Source organism: Girardinichthys multiradiatus, chromosome 14, assembly GCF_021462225.1.
Source record: "Girardinichthys multiradiatus isolate DD_20200921_A chromosome 14, DD_fGirMul_XY1, whole genome shotgun sequence".
NCBI classification, from domain to species: Eukaryota; Metazoa; Chordata; class Actinopteri; order Cyprinodontiformes; family Goodeidae; genus Girardinichthys; species Girardinichthys multiradiatus.
In genome coordinates, this window is record NC_061807.1 from 41,735,395 (window position 1) to 41,748,158 (window position 12,764).

The following is a 12,764-nucleotide window of genomic DNA, read 5'->3' on the forward strand; positions in this document are numbered from 1 at the left end:
GGACAGAATAATTAGAATTCTGGAGATAGTTAGTAAGAATGTCTTATTTGACTTGAATTTGGTTGTATGGCTTAGAGGGAGGCCTGCAATCCAAGGGCAATTTTGTTTGTTATTGGCAGCAAAGATGAGTATTGTCTCCTGGTTCAGTCATAATGTTATGCCTGATTGGTGTACATTTTGATGGGACCAAATAAAATGATTCTTCATCCACTGCTGAATCCAGGAGTGCAGGTCAGTTAAAAAGACCGTCTGGTAGGGAACAGCCCTTGGCTGAAGGCAAACAGGCAGGTCAGGTGAGTTGTGTTACTCAGAGATGGAAGTCTGGAGGGGGAAGCTCGCTTGGATTAAGCTGACTGAGGTAAGTATTACAGATCTTGTGCTGTAAGTTAGGAAGGTTCTGTAATCGAAGGAGGCATTCAATAGTTCTAGGAAAGTTGCAACTGTTGTTGACTATCAGGTATCAGATGAGCATCTCTCCAGCCTAACCAGTGATGAGGGTACCTGGACACAGCAGAGCACTGGAGCATGCAGCAAGGAATGCATCACAGAACGGCAGGAAGGAGAACGCAGAAAATAACAACACCGCCACCCCACAATCATATTAATGTCATACCTGAGTTTTTGTTATTAAACCTTTTTGCACTTACCATCACGCTGCCTGCTCGTCTGCATTCTGGGGTCCTATATCTCGCTAGCCATAACGGTTTTGAGTTCTTGAGCTTGTGTTTTTGTTAAATTACCTGGTCTAGTCTTTTGTTTTCTGTCTCCCTGCACCCCGAGCCCACACCTGTTCTGTGTTTTCCCCTGATTGTCTGGTCACGTTTTTCATTGGTTCCCCCTGCTTCTCAGTTTTGTATTTAAGCCCGTTTATTTCCGTTGTTCCCTGCTGGTTCCTTATGTGTGATCTTGTCAATGTGTTGTTTGTGTTTCTGTGCACGCTTGCTACCCTTTCCATGTCCAGCCATGAACAATAAAGACTCGTCATACCTGCAAACCTTGAGCTTCAGGACTTCTTCACTGCATATTGGTCCATCAAAAAACCCCTTTATGCCAGAAGGAACCAGCCAACGGGACCAAGTGGGAAGAATGGAGAGGGAGTTCAAAAGAGGTGAAGTCCTCGTGAAGTTGTTTTCAAACCTTGTGACCTCTCCCAGCTCCCCGTGGAGGAGGTTGGAAATAGCTGGCAGCTTTCAAGACTGGACAGAGGAGTGGAAGGATTTTTTTTTCCCTAAACCTCAGATTCACCACACCATAAAGGCCGAGCGTCAAAGGGCCCTGGGTGAAATTGCCGCATCTATGAGGAGGCCTCCTGCCCCCTCCCCCGCTCGCCTCTCCACTGAAGCTGGAGGCGGCTTTCCGGCACATGGTTTAGCTCCTGATCAGCCATCGCCACTGCCCCCGACTCCTAATCCTGTTACTGGTTCTGGTCCGGAGGGGTTCATGGATGAACCACCTCCACACCCTGATCCTGTTCCTGGTTCTGTTCTGGAGGGGTGCGAGGATGAACCGCCTTCACACACTAATCCTGTTCCTGGTCCTGTTCCGGAGGGGCTTGTGGATGGACTGCCTCCACTCCCTGCTCCTGTTCCCGGTCCTGTCCTGGAAGGCTCCAAGGAAGAACTGCCTCCATCCCTGGTTCCCATTCCAGAGGAATTGTTGTTATTCACGCAGGCGGTAATGACACCCAGTTACACCAATCGAAGGTGACAAAAATAAGTGTTGCTATAAGGTGCAAGTTTGTCACAACAATGTCGGACTCCCTAATTTTCTTTGGTTCCATTGGGCTACATTAATAATTGGCGAACATTTTGGGTAAAACCTAATCTGATCTGGAGAGATCCCGTCCATCCTACTTTGGACAGAGCAGCCATTCTTTCTAGGAATCTGGCTAAATTTATTAACTAGTCAAAACTCTTTTTGTTTTTTTGTTAACCGTATCCTGTCCCCCAGAGTAGCACTAAGAATTGTTGTCTGAGTGCCCAAGAAAAAGCCCAACAGATTTACTTTCACAAGTGGAGTATTACAGCTAACGCTTTAAAGGTCTGCTTGATATGTATAAAAACAAACTTTATTAGAAACTGCTTTGGGATTATTTCAATTGTTATGGACACGGAAACAGAAATGAAAAGGGAAAAAAAAGAAGCACGAAAGAGAGAAAGGGGGAACAAAAAGGAAAATGGGAGAGCAGGAGAATAGAATGGAGGAAAGAAAGAAGGATGAAAATATTATAAGATAACACCCTGCTTGCTTCTACACCTGCAGAAACGTTCATATTACCAGCTGTATCTGTTAACACCTGAGTCTTAACACCTGTGGGTCTGAGTGTGAGAGCGTTTGTGTATACAAGGTTTCTCCATATAAATATCCAATAGTGAGTGTGAGGAGCCGCAGACCTGCCCCCCTGGACCTGGGAATGATACAGAGGAGATTCAAGCCACAAACATCCAAAGGCCCCCCAGAGCACAGAAACCCCAGGAGAACCACCGCCGGGACTACCGCAACCCCCCCAGAGAAGAGCAGGGAAGAGTCCCAGGGGAACCACCCAGCAGCCACAGTGCAGAAGCCCCAGGGAGCTGCAGCGAAGAGCCCACAGGCCCCGCTGTCTATACCCAAGCAGACCCAGAGACCCGAGACCCCGGGACATATCACTCCCCAAGCAGAGGCCCGACAGAGCCCAGGGGTCCAGGCCCCTGTAATCAGCCACCGGGAGTGAGCCAGCACACACCAAACCACCCAGCCCCGGATACCGAAAACCATAAGATTAATTCCAACAAAGGACAGAGGCATAGGCACATCCATTGGGCAAAAGGCTAGGGACAGGGACCAGGCCCTCTGATAACCCAGGGTCCAGACCAGGAAGCAGAGCCATAATTTAACACACCTCGCTGCAGCTATTACCATATTACAACAGTGTCTTCATAGGGTTAAGACACTGTCAAAATCAAATGGATTAAAAACTAATCTAAAAGAAGCACACCAGGAAAATCTCATAAAAATAAACATAGCTTCAACTGAGAAGAAAAAAAAAAAAAATTAAGGGGCTTATTGAACATATCTCTCATCAAAAACTGCTAGTTAAAGTCTTGATTTGTGATAATCAGATTGATTTATTTTGTCTCACAACCTGGCTGCAGCAATGTTAGGTAAAGAACAATGGATGGATGGGTTCCTTCATTAGATTACTTTTAAAGCATTTGCTTGCACTGCATTTTATTTAGGGGGATGGAGTAAAGGTTGAATACATATGCAGGCAAGATGATTTTGTTAACTATATGATTTTACTTCACTTTTCAGAACTCTCAATTGACTTCTAAAAGTGACTTACAGCCACATGTTTCAGTATCTCTGCACATGCAGTATAAAATGAAAAACAATCCCCACAGCTGCATAACAATCCCCCAAAGTTTAAAAACATATCTGTTGGTGCTAGTCTCTTGTTTACCCTCCACTGATGTGGTGAAGGCGGCGTGACCTACACAGCTGAAGTTTCCAGCAGGGAAAACACAAGATAGGCACAGGAAGCCCACCCTGGAGCCACTAGTCACTGCTAGATCTTTTATCAAATCTGGTCTTTCAGGACCATAAGATCAGACTCTTATTAGAACAACCACTGTGTCAAGTTAGCAAGATGTTTTAGTGTAACATGCAGTGATTGCAAAGCCTACACATAATCACTTTTTTTTATTTTAATACTAGGTATGTTTCAAGCACGACCTTTTTCACTTGGGGACAGACAAATTGGATGTTGCTACAACCATCCATCCATCCACTTTCTATACCTGTTTCTTCCATACAGGGTCAGGGGGTAGCAACCTCCCGACCATGCACACACGACCATGCACACACCTATTCATATCTAAGGGTTATTGAGAGAGACCAATAAGTGCTACCAACTGCTCCTCTGTGCAGCCGCTACCAGCATTCAAAAAGTTTTGAAATGCTTAAGACTCCGCTCAGCAATGACATAAGGGGAAGTAGCCTCACATTATACCAGATACACACGTCGAAAAAATTGTTGGTACCCCTCGGTTAATGAAAGAAAAACCCACAATGGTCACAGAAATAACTTGAATCTGACAAAGGTATTAATGAATAAAAATCTATGAAAATGAAAAAATGAAAGTCAGACATTGCTTTTCAAACATGCTTCAATAGAATTATTTTAAAAAGTAAACTTATGAAACAGGCCTGGACAAAAATGACGGTACCCCTGAAAATAATGTGACCAAAGGGTCATGTTAAATCAAGGTGTGTCCATTAATTAGAATCACAGGTGTCTACATTCTTGTAATCTGTCAGTGGGCCTATATATAGGGCTACAGGTAGTCACTGTGGTGTTTGGTGACATGGTGTGTACCACACTCAACAAGGACCAGAAGAAGCATAGGAAAGAGTTGTCTTAGGAGATTAGAAAGAAAATCAGAGACAAGCATGTTAAAAGGTAAAGGTTATAAGACCATTTCCAAGCCGCTTCATGTTCCTGTGACTACAGCTGCACATATTATTCAGAACTTTAAGATCCATGGTACTGTAGCCAACCTCCCTGGACATGGCCGCAGGAGGAAAATTTATGACAAAATAAGGAGATGAAAAATACAAATGGTAACAGAAGAGCCCAGAAAAAAATTAAAGGTGAACCTCAAGCTCAAGGAACATCAGTATCAGATCGCACCATCCAACGTTGTTTGAGGCAAAGTGGACGTAATGGGAGACAACCAAGGAGAACACCATTGTTGAAAACAAATCATAAAAAAGCCAGAGTGGAATCTGCCAAACTACATGTTGACAAGCCCCAAAGCTTCTGGCTGGATGTCCTATGGACAGATGAGACAAAAATTGAACTTTTTGGCAAGGCACATCAGCTCTATGTTTGCAGATGGAAAAATGAAGCATATGAAGAAAAGAACACTGTCCCTACTGTGAAACATGGAGGAGTCTGTTATATTCTGGGGCTGCTTTTCTGCATCTGGCACAGGGTGGCTTTAATCTGTACAGGGTATAATGAAATCTCAAGACTATCAAGGGATTCTAGAGAGAAATGTGCTGCCCAGTGGCAGAAAGCTTGGTCTCAATCGCAGGTCATGGGTCTTGCAACAGGATGACCCAAAACACACAACTAAAAACAGCCAAGAATGGAGTAAAACAAAGGACTATTCTAAAGTGGCCTTCTATGAGCCCTGACCTCAATCCTTTGGAAGGAGCTGAAACATGCCATCTGGAAAAGGCACCCTTTAAACCTGAGACAACTGGAGAAGTTTCCTCATGAGGAGTGGGCCAAAATACCTGCTGAGAGGTGCAGAAGTCTCACTGACAGATATAGGAATCGTTTGATTGCAGTGATTGCCTCAAAAGGTTGTGCAACAAAATACTAAGTTATGGGTACTACAAGCTATGCCATATACAGAAGGAGTCCTAGAGTGGAAATCAGTGTTTTTATTTGACCAGATTCCCTTTTATGAGATGAAAAACGTATTTGGCACAATTGTGGAACATTTGGATAGGCTAAATTATGCCAAAATCCCAGCTCCTCTTGGCACATTGCCTACTAAAACCTTGTGGGAACAAATATGCATCAACTGTCATAGAGTGGTTTCAGGCCGGACCAGCTTGCAGGGAGCCGTGAGGTAAGATTTTGAGTCATATTTATTATGAGATTGAGCAGTGCAGGAATCTAGACCCGGAGTACATGAAACAGTGAACAGGACAAACAGAGCTTACAGAATCTGAACAGGAACTAGGCGGACAGGGAACAAGCAGGAGCATGACAGGCGATAGCAGGTATCTAGCAGAACGAGTGTTGGACCATTTGTTTGCTGCTATACCTCCCAGTGTCATCTGCTACTATATACCCCAGTATTGTCTGCTACCACAACTCCTAGCAGGTATTGCAGCTAATAGGAATGTCGGGGGAGGACTGTGGGTCGGACCAAAGCGCAGACAAGAGCTCGGTAGCCGCATCTTAGTACTTCCTTGTTTATTCAAAAAATATCCAAAACGTAACAAAAACACTGCAGGGATGAATCATAAGTACAGTCCAAAACTTACATGAACTCTGCAGGTCACTTAAGGCAAAAACGTAGCAAAAACATAGCATAGTCTCCAAACGAAGCAAAACAAAGCATAGACATGGTAGGGAACGGGGTAGTAACAGAACGAACCAGCGAGGAACTAAGCAAACAGAACTACTAATATACACAGAGCACAAAGAGGGGAACAAAAGGCAGGTAATCAAAGAAACAGGGAACAGGTGTGACATGGACGCAGGGAGACAGAGGGAGCAGGTGAACCTAATAAGACTAAGACATGAGGAAAGGGACTGATAAACAAAACAGTGAAACAGACCTAAATGAAAACTACAGACCAAGATAAAACAGAATCAAGAATAAACATGAACTAAAGGAAACTGAGAACTGGAGGTAGCACAACAACCTAAGATCTAAGGACTAGCAAAAGAAACCATAAAGTCCAGAAATGTCACTCCATGACAAGGAAGGGACGTGGCAGCTCTGATGTCACAGTGGGCTATATAAGGACACGGGAGATGCCCCACCATTGCTATTTTCCCGCTGGAAACCGACATGTGGTTACCACGCAACGGAGGCGCATCATTCTGGAGAAGAAAGCACTCGTGGATATTCATTAATTCTCCTCACTGGTCAAACTCATGAGAAGCTCAACGAGCTAAGCTTACAGGGATAGGAAGACCAGCAAGGTTTACTTTACCGATTGAATGTGTGGATTTAACACTAGGACTCCCAGAATTCTAACACTACCAGAACTCCCAAACTCGTCAATTTGACTGCGAGCATTCTGGATGATGTCATTGCATTACATTGGTCAGAATGCTAAAGGTTTTCTTGCACCCTATAAAATTATGGTTTTGACAAGAATTAATAATAGTATTTGATCAAAACCTATTATGTTTTATTATTATTTATAAATAGTACTGAAAAATAATACAGAGTAGTGAGTACATTTAAAAAAAAAGCTTTACTAATCTGACCAAAAGCTGGACAGCTCCATGTTACGCCCCCCTTTCACTTCCCAGGACATAAACTAGTGCTAAAAATGCCTTCAGCTCATCCACACTCATGTCCGAGGAGGAATTATCTCCCAAAACTCTGCGGGCCTCAGCCACACTGCAGCCCTGAACGTGGATGAGCATTTCGGCGTCCTCCAAGCAGAGGAACGTGGTCTGGGCATCTTGGATCTGGCGCTCTGTCAACACGTTCTGGCTCTGACTCCTCCCTCTACTTTCTTCCTCCCCTACCACTGTCCACACAGCGCCATCCTTTCCAATCTCCTCCTCTTTCCCAGGTGTGTGCTCGTCTTGTGATGAAAACGCTGTAAAGCGCAGAATAGATTGTTGTTACTGGGCTACTATATTTATGACCTAACTTGTTCCATTATCAGTACCTTGTTTTTTAGTTTCTCTGCTGCCAGTGAGCTGGATTGCTGGATTTATAGCTGGGCACTGGGCACCAGGCTCGTCTCCCTATCTCTGAACCTGCGCTGATTGTGGCACCGTTGCTATAGTTTATATATTATTAGTTTACTAATCTACAAATAGCCTAAAATGATAAAATCGTTACTACCTTGAAATAATGCGTCACAACCTCCTTGCAACTCGTGTTTTTTGCCGGGGGAGGCTCACTTTCTGACCCGCTGTCACTGGAACTGAATGCTGACCAAGAGCCGTCACAATCCCTCTTGACCCCAGAATCACAATCATGTAATTTTTGAAGCATTTCCAATGCCTCTTGAGCAGAAAATATCCTTCTGGAAGCCATTTGTAGGATGCCAACAATCTCCTTCTCAGACTGCGTTCTAGAGTGGTGGTTGCTAGGCAACGCTCGCGCGTATATGCAGCTGCGGGAAAAAAATATCAATGTAAATAATAGGGCCATCAAAATAGTGGCTGTGGTAGTTAGAGGTAGAAATACTTAGATCTTTAATTTATTTTGTTTTGTTTTTTTAAATAGAGACATAGGAAGACACAAGACAAGTTTAGAAAAAGTCAGGATGCCAGGAAGATAAGAGTTTTAATAAACCAGAGTTATGGCATGTCAAACTTTCAAAACCGTCAAATTGACAGCCCTGGGAGTTGTACTGTTAACATGTAACCCAAGAAAAACCCACGGAGGTTTTCCAAGGAAACGAAATTTTCCTCTTTGTTTTTTGTTCCAATCGACTGCTAAAGGTCCATCATATTTTTCCCCTTTTGCCAATGCACGTGTAACAAACTCCCCACTCTCCCCCTGCTCCAGAGAAGACGACACCAAGAAATCCTGTTTTGTTTTTATTTCTATTAAAAATAGCTTGGGCAGGATAGAGTAGGATTTTAGAATTATTTAGAATCACCACTTATAGTCCAATGTGTTCTAAGATGTATGTGCATGCAATGTCTTATTGAAACTTTGATTGCTGTTGGACTCTGAAAGCCGCCGGACTTTGAAGCTGTGTGTGTCTCACTGTGTTTGAACACCTGAGTGTAGCTTCAGGTGTACTTAAAGTTGGACTGTTAGAACCTCATGGTGAAATACTCACTGTTCCATTGTCTTCACTCTTAGTGTTTTTCCACTGGTTGCCATCTAAACATTTTATGACCCATTGTGTTTCACTGAGCTCCAACTTTGGGGGTATTATTACTGCAGCCTGGTGGAGGCTGCTCCCACAGCTTCGCCCAGTACCATATTTTCTCTTGTTTTTGCCATAACTACTGGTTTGACTTTCATACACACTCATTGTTGTTTATCCTGTTTAGTTAGTTATTTTACCCCTTTTGTGTAGAATTTTTGCATGCTTGATTAGGTGAAGATTATTGAATCAGAATAGCGAGATGTATCAGGGATGTTGATTTAATAAATATGCACGTAGATAAAGAGAAAGCGACTGTGTAATTATGAGCAAGAGTGATTCGTCTGTCAAAATAAGGTCAAAGTTCCCCACCTTCGGCGAAGCGGTTGATTAAACAGTGACATCTAGTAATAGTTATCAATTATTACTGAGACTGTAATAATTGCAATTATCAAGGGCCTTGAGCCATAATTACAACACCAGAGGAAATCTCTGATTTTGCTTCATAAGTAATGATTTTTGGTTAAGAAATGAATTTTTTTCAAATTATGTTTTTAAATTTTAATTCTTGATAAATATTAATTAATCCATAATCATAATTCTTACACGAGGCGATGGGAAACAAATGAAACCGGTAAGCTTCTATACAGGGCAGGTGAATGGTGAAACAATGAGAACGAGGGGAGTAGTTAATCAGATGAATGCTTACAAGTGTGCTGGCCAGGTGAAGGGAACCGAGGTGATGGAGGTTAGTGTGGTGACTGGAGCTAGGAAACGCAGAGACAGGAGAGGAAACTAAGGCCCTGTCCCAATACTCACACTACACCCTATGCCCATCTATGAAGTGTGTACTTTGTACAAGTGCATGTAGGGGTTGAAGTGCGCAGGTTACAAGTGTGCAAAATTGGAGAATTGGGATAGTAGGGGTTACGTCATCGACTTGCACCTCTGCACCGTAACTGAAACATCAAAAAATCTTAAGACCAGTTAAAAATTGCAAGAAATTGCATTTTGCACTATCATTTTGCACAGTGTCAGATAAATCTGTCTCATTTCACCTCTGTCTTCTTAAGAGCACTAAGCTCCATGCAGCCTTCAGCTAAAGCTTACTTAAACTATATTTTAGCTGATCTATTTTCTTTCTTTACTTTGTTTGCCTTTCCTTCAAGGCAAGTTTATTTGTATTACAAATTTCAATGACAAAGCAATTCAAAGTGCTATACAGGAAGGAAACATAAGAAATTATATATAAAAAAGTATATTGCAGTGTCATATTAAAATCAGATTAAAAAAAAGTTGGAATACAGACTAAAACTGATGATGTTTCAGTGAACAGTGCAGTGCCTGAACCTGGAGGCATCATTGCGGTACCTGAAGAAGCTAACTACTACTGACGCAGTGCATTATCATGTTTCTTTACCTGTAGTGATAGGCCATCAAGAACTTGATTCCCGGCATAAGCTCCTACTGTCATAGTTTTGTAAACCGACTTGACCCACATGCAGGAAATGCTGAGGAGAAACAGGAAAGTTTGTAATGAGTTTATTGAATACAGGAATACTGGGCGCTCTGGTACATGGAGGGGTAGGCTATAAAGAAGAAGCGAGCAGTGAGTAAGAGTAAAACTAAGAGCGGATTAATGAATAAGCATTTCCTTACTAGGCTGAGTGAGTTCTCCGCCAGGAGGAGAGGGACTCAGACTGACCAGAAAGAGCACACAGTGCGGTGAGTACGAAGGCTTCCAAACCAGGAGTGTGCAATAACGAGCGGTAGTACGGTGCCTGAGCTGGGTCGCTTGAGAGCAATGGACAGGTTCTGTGGAATCGGTGTGAGGCAGGAAGCACTTGGCGGCAGCCAGCAAGGTAGTCCAGTAGGACAATAATGACGTGGCTTCTGTGAAGCAAAGGTACTCCAAAAATATGCTTTAACAAAGCAAGGCAGCGTTCCAGCGGTAGTATCCAGGTAGTCTCGATCTGGGATACAAGAAGACAGAAGCAGGTCAGCAAAAAGTCAAAACGAGAAATACTTAACTATGCATGAGAAGGCTGGAGCTCTACCACTGAGGGCTAACACTCGAGCGGTGAGATGCTGGCTGGCTGCTGCTTAAATACACCGAAGCTCATCAGTGAAGATAGGGAACACCTGTCACCTCCACCAGTACTCCGGCACCTGCTAAAAACCAAGGACACACACACACACAGAAAGGTATGAAATCAGGACACAGACAATCCAAAATTAATTTTGACTGGCCAGGGAGAGACAATCCGCTGCTAAATAGTGACTTACCTCTCTCAAAGGACTGCTCTCTGTACACAGCCCTTTACTGAAAAAAAAACACTCATGTTACAGCATTGTGGGTGTGACCACGCACAGTTTCACAAATACAAGTTCTACTGATTAAAACAGGTTCTATCCAGATACTGATACAGCACATACGTCCACATCTGGCAGTTGCTTATCACACAAGGACACGGACGGCTGGGGTGTGAACAGTCTTCTCCCAGAGCATTTTTGCATGCACACAAGTTCCTGTTCAGTAATTTTCCACTTCTACAACTATTTCTCTGCATAGCAACTACAAGATGACAATTCTGTTAATAGTATTTCAAAGATAAATGTGAAAATTATTCAAACCACTTTTATCAAAGTTCACCAAACTAAATAAATGAAAATGTCTTTTAATGATAAATGATAAGGATAAAGAAACTTCTTAAACTAAGCAATGATAATTTATGTACAAATCGTCCAACACTAAGTTAATTTACTTATTGTTTATTTGACTGAACCATGTGCAAAGGGGAGGATACAGTCACAACACCTACCTTATTGAGGTGGTTATGGGTAGGACGCCAAATTCCACATCTAAAATTAAGAGGGCGCCACACACACCCGACAGAAAGACAAGACTGATGTATAAACACACAACTATACCTTTTGCATGTTTTATAAACATTAATAAATTTGAATTTACCTTTAAAGACTGCTGCAGAACTTCATTTGAAAGCATGCCAGTTAAAATTAGGTCATCAGCCATAACATTCACAAAGGATTGCAAAAATACAAGCTCTGTACATTTTTACCCTCTAATAAAAAGAAACTTCAAAGATGTGTAAAGGTTAAGAGGGATTGCACTGTAGTGCAGTGGTTGGCACTGTTGCCTTCCAGCAAGAGGATCCTGGGTTTGATGGCCGCAGGGTCTTTATGCATGAAGTTTGCATGTTCTCCCAATGCACGCGTGGATTCTCTGTCCGGGTACTCCGGCTTCCCGCCACATTCCAAAAACATGACTGTTAGATTAACTGGTCTTTCAATTGCCCTTAGTTTTCAATGGGTGTGTGCATGGTGGTTTTCGCTGTGTGTCTCTGTGTTGCCCTGTGATGGACTAGCGACCAGCCCCGTAGACTGCTGGAGATAGGCACTAGCTCCCCCGCAACCCTGTACAGAAGAAGCGGGTATAGAAAATGGATGTATAGATGTTTATTAAGAGATCATTCAAGGCCAGATTGTACTCTGCTTGCAGTTTTTGGACAACATTTTGTCTTAAATTATTATTTTCACATGTGGATCTGGCAAAAATGTTGCTCAATGTGCAATGGTAAAGTATTGTGATTTAGATTTTTTATTTTCCTAAATGCTGTACCCCTGAATTTTGCTGGGTTAGGTTTACACTTTGTTCAACTTGATTTTATACTATTCTTTATTGTAAACTAAACTTTTTAAAACACAGAACCGGTGTTTTGAAATCTCTTTACATGGTTTCAAAAATGATTACTTTGTGATTAAATGTATGGACAAGGCCTGATTCTTCTTCTAAAATGGAAATATAGCAATGAGCAAACAACTCTTAGCACGCTTAAAAGTTAAAATACTGAATTTTCTAACCTTGTTTCCTTAATAACATTCGTCAACACACAAGACATGACGTAGACACAGGTTTTATCTAATGTTAGCTAAAGAGGTGCAAGCCAATAGAGCCAGCAGGTTTTGGTAGTTTAAGGCAACAAAGCTAAAACATCTAACACATAAAATTAGGTAAGCAGAATTAAACTTCCCTTCAACTTTCGAGTTAATTGCAATGAGTTGAGCACAGCCATTTACTTCAGCTCCAGGAGAAATGAAGGCCGAATAGCAGGAGTTTGGAATGAAGCTGTGGTGCTCAGCAAGATCACCGTTCATTGGTTGAGTCA